The following is a 12,860-nucleotide window of genomic DNA, read 5'->3' as shown; positions in this document are numbered from 1 at the left end:
GTGTGCATCTGAAACCAGTGTCTATACTGTCTCTACAATTTAGCACGTTTTCATTTTTTATCTATTTTCCAATAAATTTAGCAATTTCCAAGAAGCTGGGTTTCTTTACATTTATTTATCTCGTGTGGCTGTGTCGGCAAGTGGGTAAACGTTACTCTCGTGAGGCTGCATGTTGTGGGGGCTGTCACTCGTGAGGCTGCATGTTGTGGGGGCTGTCACTCGTGAGGCTGCATGTTGTGGGGGCTGTCACTCGTGAGGCTGCATGTTGTGGGGGCTGTCACTCGTGAGGCTGCATGTTGTGGGGGCTGTCACTCGTGAGGCTGCATGTTGTGGGGGCTGTCACTCGTGAGGCTGCATGTTGTGGGGGCTGTCCCTCGTGAGGCTGCATGTTGTGGGGGCTGTCCCTCGTGAGGCTGCATGTTGTGGGGGCTGTCACTCGTGAGGCTGCATGTTGTGGGGGCTGTCACTCGTGAGGCTGCATGTTGTGGGAGCTGTCACTCGTGAGGCTGCATGTTGTGGGGGCTGTCCCTCGTGAGGCTGCATGTTGTGGGGGCTGTCCCTCGTGAGGCTGCATGTTGTGGGGGCTGTCCCTCGTGAGGCTGCATGTTGTGGGGGCTGTCCCTCGTGAGGCTGCATGTTGTGGGGGCTGTCCCTCGTGAGGCTGCATGTTGTGGGGGCTGTCCCTCGTGAGGCTGCATGTTGTGGGGGCTGTCCCTCGTGAGGCTGCATGTTGTGGGGGCTGTCCCTCGTGAGGCTGCATGTTGTGGGGGCTGTCCCTCGTGAGGCTGCATGTTGTGGGGGCTGTCCCTCGTGAGGCTGCATGTTGTGGGGGCTGTCCCTCGTGAGGCTGCATGTTGTGGGGGCTGTCACTCGTGAGGCTGCATGTTGTGGGGGCTGTCACTCGTGAGGCTGCATGTTGTGGGGGCTGTCACTCGTGAGGCTGCATGTTGTGGGGGCTGTCACTCGTGAGGCTGCATGTGGGGGTAAGAGGGCTGTCACTCATGAAGCTGCATGTTGGGGTAAGAGGGGGCTGTCACTCGTGAAGCTGCATGTTGTGGGGGCTGTCACTCGTGAGGCTGCATGTCGTGGGGGTAAGAGGGGGCTGTCACTCTCGTGAGGCGGCATGTTGTGGGGGCATTGTACTGTTTGTAGCTGGGGCGGCATTCTACGGTGTGGCATTGTACTGTGTGTGGGGGCAACATCAACCCCACAAGTATGAACGACACTTGCCACTGGCTGAAAGTACACAGGGCCGCTCTTGGTCATCTCCCTACGCTTGTCGTTACTTCCTCTCTGTGTGTGCGTCACAGGTGGAGTAGCGACCCTGGGAGCTCTGATATAACATCTACCATTATCCCGGCGCATCAGCAGAAGGGTGAGACCCTGTAATGTGCACCATCTTGGGGTAATTGCTGGGACTGTTCTGTTTGCTATAGTGTGTTGTGGTTTAATAAAGTATTGCCACACTGTTACCCTCACCCTGTTCTGTCTGTGTAGTGTATTGCCCTCCGGGAGCGAGCGCGGGCGTTCAGTGGTATGAGCCCTGGTCCATGCAGTCTTGCAAAAAGGCAGCCGGGTCAGTGGACGAGAGCACCCACTGACCCCGTTTTTCCACATGTGCCATTTCTGAGACAGCTGATGTTTTTAACCTGGGGGGGCGCCAATATCCATGGCCCCTTCCCAGGCTATTAATATCAGCCCGCAGCTGTCTGCCTAGCCTTTGCTGGTTCAATTTTATAGGGGGAACCCATGTAAACTTTTCTGGGGTTCCCCTGTGAACTAGCAAGTAAAGGCTAAGCAAACAGCTCCTTTATGGCTATTGGCTCCTTTCCAGAATATTAACATCTGCCCTCGGTCGTCAGCTTTCCCTCTGCTCGTTATTAAGACTACGTGGTGTAACGCTAGTCACTTCTCACGGCTAAGCTGTCAGAGTGGTCAGGGAGTCCAGGAGGGTACGTCATAAACAGAAGGAAGAGACAGAACCATAGGTAACATTCCAAGGTCAGAGTAGCGGGAGGATAACAGATCAGAGCTGAAGGGGTTAAACAGGCGGATGGTCAAAACAAAGTCCAAGGTCAGGCAACAGATCAAGCAAACAAAGCGCAGAGAGCACAAACCTCACAAGATGATTGTACGTCTGGCAGTGGTCTGGGAGAAGCTGCTCAGTTAAGTAGCATGGCAATTACCCGGGATAGTGAACACCTGAGACAGCCGACGCCTCCCAGTCACAGATTGGCTAGATGAGCTGTCAATCAACACACTGACAGCTCAGCACGCTCCTGCACCAGATTGGACGGCCGAGCTGTCAGTAACTGCATCCCAGACACCCTGAGGGGGGGAACCGTGACATGCGGGAGTCCACATAAATGTTTTTAAAATGTTTTGAAAAATAAACATTGCAGCTCACACAGATTTCTGACATTTGCTTTTTTGTTACAGCATATGTAGGTTAGTTATGTGGGGTATGTTCCCACGGTCAGTAAACACTGCGGGTGGACGCTCCGTACATCCACCTCCAACCTGCAGCGGCCAGATGTTACAGCATAGTGGAGGGGATTTCAAGAAACCACATCTCCACTATGCGTGCACCGGCGCCCGCGGCTTCCCTGTGGAGACTGACATGCGGTACGTCTTTCCAGACTGCAGCATGTCTTTATCTTGTGGAGATGGTCAGTCTCCACAAGAGAAATTTCACGCTACAATGTATGGAGCGCGGTGATTCCACACAGTTCAATGAACACATGAGGAATCACCGGCGTTCAAAAACTGGCAGCGGACGTGTGCTGAGCCCAAAGTACTGCCCGTTTCTGCCCCGTGGGAACATTCCCTTAATGCTCCTACATAGGCTGGTGAGTGTGTGAAAATCCACATCAAATCCGCCTTAAAAACGGATCAAATCCACATGAAAAAAGCGCAGATTTTCAACTTTTACTGCCAAGAGAGGCAGAAACAGCGCAGAATTTTATACAAGCAAATCTGTACCATGTGCACATAGCCTAAGGGTCAACTTGCTCAAGACACCAGTAATATGTACACATCACTGCCCTCTGCTGGTGGAGACAATATATGACATCACAGGACTCCATGGCATCATCACTGCCCGCCGCTGGTGGAGACCATGTATGACATCACAGGACTCCATGGCATCATCACTGCCCTCCGCTGGAGGAGACCATGTATGACATCGCAGGACTCCATGGCATCATCACTGCCCTCCGCTGGAGGAGACCATGTGTGACATCGCAGGACTCCATGGCATCATCACTGCCCTCCGCTGGTGGAGACCATGTGAGACATCGCAGGACTCCATGGCATCATCACTGCCTTCCGCTGGTGGAGACCATGTGTGACATCACAGGACTCCATGGCATCATCACTGCCCTCCGCTGGTGGAGACCATGTATGACATCACAGGACTCCATGGCATCATCACTGCCCTCCGCTGGAGAAGACCATGTGTGACATCACAGGACTCCATGGCATCATCACTGCCCTCCGCTGGAGGAGACCATGTGTGACATCACAGGACTCCATGGCTTCATCGCTGCCCTCCGCTGGTGGAGACCATGTATGACATCGCAGGACTCCATGGCATCATCACTGCCCTCCGCTGGAGGAGACCATGTGTGACATCGCAGGACTCCATGGCATCATCACTGCCCTCCGCTGGTGGAGACCATGTGAGACATCGCAGGACTCCATGGCATCATCACTGCCTTCCGCTGGTGGAGACCATGTGTGACATCACAGGACTCCATGGCATCATCACTGCCCTCCGCTGGTGGAGACCATGTATGACATCACAGGACTCCATGGCATCATCACTGCCCTCCGCTGGAGAAGACCATGTGTGACATCACAGGACTCCATGGCATCATCACTGCCCTCCGCTGGAGGAGACCATGTGTGACATCACAGGACTCCATGGCTTCATCGCTGCCCTCCGCTGGTGGAGACCATGTATGACATCGCAGGACTCCATGGCATCATCACTGCCCTCCGCTAGAGGAGACCATGTGTGACATCGCAGGACTCCATGGCATCATCACTGCCCTCCACTGGAGGAGACCATGTGTGACATCGCAGGACTCCATGGCATCATCGCTGCCCTCCGCTGGAAGAGACCATGTGTGACATCACAGAACCCCATGGCATCATCGCTGCCCTCCGCTGGAGGAGACCATGTGTGACATCACAGGACCCCATGGCATCAACGCTGCCCTCCGCTGGTGGAGACCATGTGTGACATCACAGGACCCCATGGCATCATCGCTGCCCTCCGCTGGTGGAGACCATGTGTGACATCGCAGGACTCCATGGCATCATCACTGCCCTCCGCTGGGGGAGACCATGTATGACATCACAGGACTCCATAGCATCATCGCTGTCCTCCGCTGGAGGAGACCATGTGTGACATCGCAGGACTCCATGGCATCATCAATGCCCTCCGCTGGAGGAGACCATGTATGACATCGCAGGACTCCATGGCATCATCACTGCCCTCCGCTGGAGGAGACCATGTGTGACATCGCAGGACTCCATGGCATCATCACTGCCCTCCGCTGGAGGAGACCATGTGTGACATCACAGGACTCCATGGCATCATCGCTGTCCTCCGCTGGTGGAGACCATGTATGACATCGCAGGACTCCATGGCATCATCGCTGCCCTCCGCTGGTGGAGACCATGTATGACATCGCAGGACTCCATGGCATCATCGCTGCCCTCCGCTGGAGGAGACCACGTATGACATCACAGGACTCCATGGCATCATCACTGCCCTCCGCTGGTGGAGACCATGTGACATCACAGGACTCCATGGCATCATCACTGCCCTCTGCTGGAGGAGACCATGTGTGACATCGCAGGACTCCATGGCATCATCGCTGCCCTCCGCTGGAGGAGACCATGTATGACATTGCAGGACTCTATGGCATCATCACTGCCCTCCGCTGGAGGAGACCATGTGTGACATCACAGGACTCCATGGCATCATCACTGCCCTCCGCTGGAGGAGACCATGTATGACATCGCAGGACCCCATAGCATCATCGCTGCCCTCCGCTGGAGGAGACCATGTGTGACATCGCAGGACCCCATGGCATCATCGCTGCCCTCCGCTGGAGGAGACCATGTGTGACATCGCAGGACTCCATGGCATCATCACTGCCCTCCGCTGGAGGAGACCATGTGTGACATCACAGGACTCCATGGCATCATCACTGCCCTCCGCTGGAGGAGACCATGTTTGACATCCCAGGACTCCATGGCATCATCACTGCCCTCCGCTGGTGGAGACCATGTGTGACATCACAGGACTCCATGGCATCATCACTGCCCTCCGCTGGAGGAGACCATGTATGACATCGCAGGACTCCATGGCATCATCGCTGCCCTCCGCTGGTGGAGACCATGTATGACATCGCAGGACTCCATGGCATCATCACTGCTCTCCGCTGGAGGAGACCATGTGTGACATCACAGGACTCCATGGCATCATCACTGCCCTCCGCTGGAGGAGACCATGTGTGACATCACAGGACCCCATGGCATCATCACTGCCCTCCGCTGGAGGAGACCATGTGTGACATCGCAGGACCCCATAGCATCATCGCTGCCCTCCGCTGGAGGAGACCATGTGTGACATCGCAGGACCCCATGGCATCATCGCTGCCCTCCGCTGGAGGAGACCATGTGTGACATCGCAGGACCCCATGGCATCATCACTGCCCTCCGCTGGAGGAGACCATGTGTGACATCCCAGGACCCCATGGCATCATCACTGCCCTCCGCTGGAGGAGACCATGTGTGACATCACAGGACTCCATGGCATCATCACTGCCCTCCGCTGGAGGAGAGCATGTATGACATCACAGGACTCCATGGCATCATCACTGCCCTCCGCTGGAGGAGAGCATGTGTGACATCACAGGACTCCATGGCATCATCACTGCCCTCCGCTGGAGGAGACCATGTGTGACATCACAGGACTCCATGGCATCATCACTGCCCTCCGCTGGAGGAGACCATGTATGACATCACAGGACTCCATGGCATCATCACTGCCCTCCGCTGGAGGAGAGCATGTGTGACATCACAGGACTCCATGGCATCATCACTGCCCTCCGCTGGAGGAGACCATGTTTGACATCCCAGGACTCCATGGCATCATCACTGCCCTCCGCTGGAGGAGACCATGTATGACATCACAGGACTCCATGGCATCATCGCTGCCCTCCGCTGGTGGAGACCATGTATGACATCGCAGGACTCCATGGCATCATCACTGCCCTCCGCTGGAGGAGACCATGTGTGACATCACAGGACTCCATGGCATCATCGCTGCCCTCCGCTGGAGGAGACCATGTGTGACATCACAGGACTCCATGGCATCATCGCTGCCCTCCGCTGGTGGAGACCATGTATGACATCGCAGGACTCCATGGCATCATCACTGCCCTCCGCTGGAGGAGACCATGTGTGACATCGCAGGCCTCCATGGCATCATCACTGCCCTCCGCTGGAGGAGACCATGTGTGACATCACAGGACTCCATGGCATCATCACTGCCCTCCGCTGGAGTAGACCATGTGTGACATCGCAGGACTCCATGGCATCATCGCTGCCCTCCGCTGGTGGAGACCATGTGTGACATCGCAGGACTCCATGGCATCATCACTGCCCTCCGCTGGAGAAGACCATGTGTGACATCACAGGACTCCATGGCATCATCACTGCCCTCCGCTGGTGGAGACCATGTGTGACATCACAGGACCCCATGGCATCAACGCTGCCCTCCGCTGGTGGAGACCATGTGTGACATCACAGGACCCCATGGCATCATCGCTGCCCTCCGCTGGAGGAGACCATGTGTGACATCACAGGACCCCATGGCATCAACGCTGCCCTCCGCTGGTGGAGACCATGTGTGACATCACAGGACCCCATGGCATCATCGCTGCCCTCCGCTGGTGGAGACCATGTGTGACATCACAGGACTCCATGGCATCATCACTGCCCTCCGCTGGTGGAGACCATGTGTGACATCACAGGACCCCATGGCATCAACGCTGCCCTCCGCTGGTGGAGACCATGTGTGACATCACAGGACCCCATGGCATCATCGCTGCCCTCCGCTGGAGGAGACCATGTGTGACATCACAGGACCCCATGGCATCAACGCTGCCCTCCGCTGGTGGAGACCATGTGTGACATCACAGGACCCCATGGCATCATCGCTGCCCTCCGCTGGTGGAGACCATGTGTGACATCGCAGGACTCCATGGCATCATCACTGCCCTCCGCTGGGGGAGACCATGTATGACATCACAGGACTCCATGGCATCATCGCTGCCCTCCGCTGGAGGAGACCATGTGTGACATCACAGGACTCCATGGCATCATCGCTGCCCTCCGCTGGAGGAGACCATGTGTGACATCGCAGGACTCCATGGCATCATCGCTGCCCTCCGCTGGAGGAGACCATGTGTGACATCGCAGGACTCCATGGCATCATCGCTGTCCTCCGCTGGAGGAGACCATGTGTGACATCGCAGGACTCCATGGCATCATCGCTGTCCTCCGCTGGTGGAGACCATGTGTGACATCACAGGACTCCATGGCATCATCGCTGCCCTCCGCTGGTGGAGACCATGTATGACATCGCAGGACTCCATGGCATCATCCCTGCCCTCCGCTGGTGGAGACCATGTGTGACATCGCAGGACTCCATGGCATCATCACTGCCCTCCGCTGGAGGAGACCATGTGTGACATCGCAGGACTCCATGGCATCATCACTGCCCTCCGCTGGAGGAGACCATGTGTGACATCGCAGGACTCCATGGCATCATCACTGCCCTCCGCTGGAGGAAACCATGTATGACATCACAGGACTCCATGGCATCATCACTGCCCTCCGCTGGAGGAGACCATGTGTGACATCGCAGGACTCCATGGCATCATCACTGCCCTCCGCTGGAGGAAACCATGTATGACATCACAGGACTCCATGGCATCATCACTGCCCTCCGCTGGAGGAGACCATGTATGACATCACAGGACTCCATGGCATCATCACTGCCCTCTGCTGGTGGAGACCATGTATGACATCACAGGACTCCATGGCATCATCGCTGCCCTCCGCTGGAGGAGACCATGTATGACATCACAGGACTCCATGGCATCATCGCTGCCCTCCGCTGGAGGAGACCATGTGTGACATCGCAGGACTCCATGGCATCATCACTGCCCTCCGCTGGAGGAAACCATGTATGACATCACAGGACTCCATGGCATCATCACTGCCCTCCGCTGGAGGAGACCATGTATGACATCACAGGACTCCATGGCATCATCACTGCCCTCTGCTGGTGGAGACCATGTATGACATCACAGGACTCCATGGCATCATCGCTGCCCTCCGCTGGAGGAGACCATGTATGACATCACAGGACTCCATGGCATCATCGCTGCCCTCCGCTGGAGGAGACCATGTGTGACATCGCAGGACTCCATGGCATCATCACTGCCCTCCGCTGGAGGAAACCATGTATGACATCACAGGACTCCATGGCATCATCACTGCCCTCCGCTGGAGGAGACCATGTATGACATCACAGGACTCCATGGCATCATCACTGCCCTCTGCTGGTGGAGACCATGTATGACATCACAGGACTCCATGGCATCATCGCTGCCCTCCGCTGGAGGAGACCATGTATGACATCACAGGACTCCATGGCATCATCGCTGCCCTCCGCTGGAGGAGACCATGTGTGACATCGCAGGACTCCATGGCATCATCACTGCCCTCCGCTGGAGGAAACCATGTATGACATCACAGGACTCCATGGCATCATCACTGCCCTCCGCTGGAGGAGACCATGTATGACATCACAGGACTCCATGGCATCATCACTGCCCTCTGCTGGTGGAGACCATGTATGACATCACAGGACTCCATGGCATCATCGCTGCCCTCCGCTGGAGGAGACCATGTATGACATCACAGGACTCCATGGCATCATCGCTGCCCTCCGCTGGAGGAGACCATGTGTGACATCACAAACCACCATATGTTGGTGGTTCTGGTGATGTATTTATGCACTGATATTGGTGCTGATGTATTCATGTACTGATGATATTTCTGGTGCCATATTCCTGCACTGATGGTGGTTTTGGTGCCTACTTTAAATCAACAGACATATTTTTAATGGATATGGATAAATTATTTTTTTTTACAAGTGGATGGACCCGATTTTTTCCCCTTTTTTTTTTAGATTTCATAAGAAGTTTCTTCCAGCAGAGGGCAGTGCTGTGTACACATTACTAATTACTAGTGGTGTCATAGTGGCTTCCTTCAGTAGAGGGCAGTGCTCTGCATTTATATTACTGGTGATATCATGGAATCTTATGATGTCATACATGGTCTCCACCAGCAGAGGGCAGTGATGATATCATGAATTCCTGTGATGTCATACATGTCTCCACCAGCAGAAGGCAGTGCTGTGTACACATTACTGGTGACATCATGGAGTCCTGTGATGTCATACATGGTTCCCACCAGCAGAGGGCAGGGATGATGTCATGGAATCCTGTGATGTCATACATGGTTCCCACCAGCAGAGGGCAGGGATGATGTCATGGAATCCTGTGATGTCATACATTGTTCCCACCAGCAGAGGGCAGGGATGATGTCATGGAATCCTGTGATGTCATACATGGTCTCCTCCAGCAGAGGGCAGTGCTGTGTACACATTACTAGTGGTGTCATAGTGGCTTCCTTCAGTAGAGGGCAGTGCTCTGCATTTATATTACTGGTGATATCATGGAGTCCTATGAGGTTATACATGGTGTCCTCCAGCAGATGGCAGTGATGACATAATGGACTCCTGTGATGTCACACCTGATCTCCAGCAGAGGGCAGTGATGATGTCATGGAGTCCTGTGATGTCATACATGGTTTCCACCAGCAGAGGGCAGTGCTGTGTACATATTACGGGTGACATCATAGAGTCCTGTGATGTCATACATGGTTTCCACCAGCAGAGGGCAGTGCTGGGTACATATTACTGGTGACATCATGGAGTCCTGTGATGTCATACATGGTTTCCACCAGCAGAGGGCAGGGATGATGTCATGGACTCCTGTGATGTCATACATGGTTTCCACCAGCAGAGGGCAGGGATGATGTCATGGAATCCTGTGATGTCATACATGGTCTCCTCCAGCAGAAGGCAGTGCTGTGTACATATTACTGGTGACGTCATGGAATCCTGTGATGTCATACATGGTTCCCACCAGCAGAGGGCAGTGATGATGTCATGAATTCCTGTGATGTCATACATGGTCTCCTCCAGCAGAGGGCAGTGCTGCGTACATATTACTGGTGACATCATAGAGTCCTGTGATGTCACACACAGCAGAGTGAGGCGTATGTGGTCGCAGTACATATGTCGGGGCAGTGATTATTTTCTCCCGCCATGTAGAGCTTACTGTCTGAATCCCTTTATTGCTGCAGCAGACGCTGGCGTTTCAAGGGTTAAAACAGACTGAGAGACCTGCGTACACTCTGCATCCCCAAAGACCTTCCAACATGGCCGCCTGCGAATGGCAGAGACTGCGATGGTGACGTGCGGTGGCGAGGACGGCCGCAGCTGTGAGACGCAGCCCGGGGTCACGGTGAGACCTGGTCTGTATGATGGAGACCTCCGCAGATATCAGTGGGGGTGGGAAGGGCTCAGCTGTGCAGTTGGACACATCGGGGGGAGTCTATTAGCCGGGTCTGGGGGCAACGTGGAATCATTGCGCGTCTCTGGGTTTGTCCTAGAAGTAGTGACAGATGTCACAAGCACTTAGGATCCTGGCACGAGCAGCGTCCAATGGAGACTTCTGATTACAGACGCCGTCCTTCCTCCTCACACTCTCATCATCTTCTCCCTCCATCTCTGCCCAGCACATCTGAGATCGGTGGTACCCAGGGGACCGGGGCTCATCTGCTGCCTGCGTCCCTCCCCCTCACTCTCCGTCACCAGCTCCACAGCGACCCTTCTATCTCCATGTCCTCTCCCTGCCCCGGACAGGAGGTCAGACGCACAGCATTACGGGGTCCCGGAGGTCCGAGTCAGCCGTCCACCCCCAGCGTGGTCCCCCGCAGTCCCAGGTGAGATGCCTTCTATCTGAGGGCGACATCCTGCGTCCATCTCTGAATCATGGCTACAATCTGTGGATGACTCGTCTCCGTCGCTCACCCAGAATCCGCAGCGCTGCCGGCCTGACAACCTGGTACCTTCCCAGAGGTGAGTGACAGCGACAACCTGTGACCTACAGGACAATTACCAGGGAGGGACAGACGGCAGAACATGAGTCAATCAGTCTACAGGAAAGTCCACCACACAATGTATACTGATGGATCAGGGGCGCCACGCCAAGAGGCCGCCGCTCTGGACCACCTCCAGATGTCCTAGGGGGGATCCATATGGAGTGCAGTACTCTGCCACCACTGATGACACATGCGACCTAATGTGACAATAGCTGATCGATCAGTGATCGGGTAGTGATCAGTCTATGATTGGCCAATGATATATGATTGATCAGTGATCATTCTGTGATTGGCCAATGATACATGATCTGGTAGTGATCAGTTCAGGACTGTGGCTCGGCAGCCCCCGTGTTGTGCAGGCAGGTGTTATACCTTCCAGTATCTACAGTGTGTGTGCAGGGGCTGCGGTTACCTGTCTGCTATGCAGAAGACTTCTTCACTCAATCGTCTTCGCTCTTGTTCTCCTTGTCCTCAAAGATTCCCATTAGATCCTCAGACATGTTCCCCTTGTGTTGCTCTGGGCCAGATCCAGGTTACAATTCTTTAGTCTCAGGTTGGCTCCATGTCCAGTACCATGCAGTGAGATGTCTTGATAAAGAATTCACTCCCTGTCTTCATCATACAATCTGAGATCTTCTAGATCACACCTGGATTAGAAAGTCCTGGCTTTCAGACTCCAGTGGTCAGCTCCTTGCTCATGCCTGCCCCAGCTTAGTCATTAGAATAATAGATAACCTAAAAATGCCAGGAGCCTCTCAAAACTACACCCCGAGGACACAAGCTCAGAACATGTGATCTTAATGAGGAATCTGCCCATCTCCCTCAAAAATCAATCTACAGAGGCAACATGGGAATTTGCTGCTCTCCACATGGAGGCCGTCATGTATGAAGTAATTCTCCATTATACACTTGCACAAGGTGTATGGTGTCACAGCCTCAGAAGGTACGAGGGGCTGCGCCTGCTGACGGTTGGCGTTTCTTACATTAGGAGTGTCACCACCAATTGTTCAGTTCTTACAAACCTCCTCGGCCTCAATTTATCACAACTATCCTCCATTGAGACATCTAGAGCGTACCTCCCCTCACATGTAGCAGGCACCATCTCCAGCATAGGGGCTACCTGTGATCCAGAGGCAGACAGTGAAGATAGGTGATCACACTGGGGACCGATGCTCTGGACTGTACTTAGCCTTACACAAACAAGCAATATGTCTTCACCACCAGGGAGGAGGGAGCTGCCTCCTACATGATGGATGATGACAGTTCTGACTGGCATTGCCTGAGCAAATCCAAAGACAGGTCTCCACAGGGGTCTGAAATATCATATTTTGTAGACTGGTCTTCCCGAGGACTTGAAGGGACCTAAAGCACACAGCTCTTCCCCTGGAGATGACTGGGATTTGTGTTATGTATCGTGTTGCTCCTGAGCTATTCGTGCCTCTCCTCTGGGCACAAGCAAAGTTCTTCAGTAAGTGATTACAGCGAGGTGTTTAGGCCTTGTGTTCTTGAACAGTTCCCCTCTATATGACAGAATGGAC

General features: G+C 54.4%; 1 protein-coding gene across 3 annotated transcripts in view; it reads left to right on the top strand.

Annotated features, from left to right (window-relative positions):
- The first annotated feature begins 10,447 nt into the window (after positions 1–10,447).
- NHLH2 (nescient helix-loop-helix 2) overlaps positions 10,448–12,860 on the top strand; it is an 86,028-nt gene continuing 83,615 nt past the window's right edge. The window contains exon 1 of one of the 3 annotated variants that reach the window (XM_077293556.1): positions 10,448–10,682. The gene's annotated coding sequence lies outside the window, so the exon portion shown is untranslated. The other 2 variants (XM_077293558.1, XM_077293555.1) reach the window with 2 other exon arrangements.

The sequence above is a fragment of the Ranitomeya variabilis genome, chromosome 3 (assembly GCF_051348905.1).
Source record: "Ranitomeya variabilis isolate aRanVar5 chromosome 3, aRanVar5.hap1, whole genome shotgun sequence".
In the NCBI taxonomy this organism is placed as follows: Eukaryota; Metazoa; Chordata; class Amphibia; order Anura; family Dendrobatidae; genus Ranitomeya; species Ranitomeya variabilis.
Note: the sequence above shows the minus strand (reverse complement) of the source record. Positions and strands in the feature narration are given on the sequence as shown.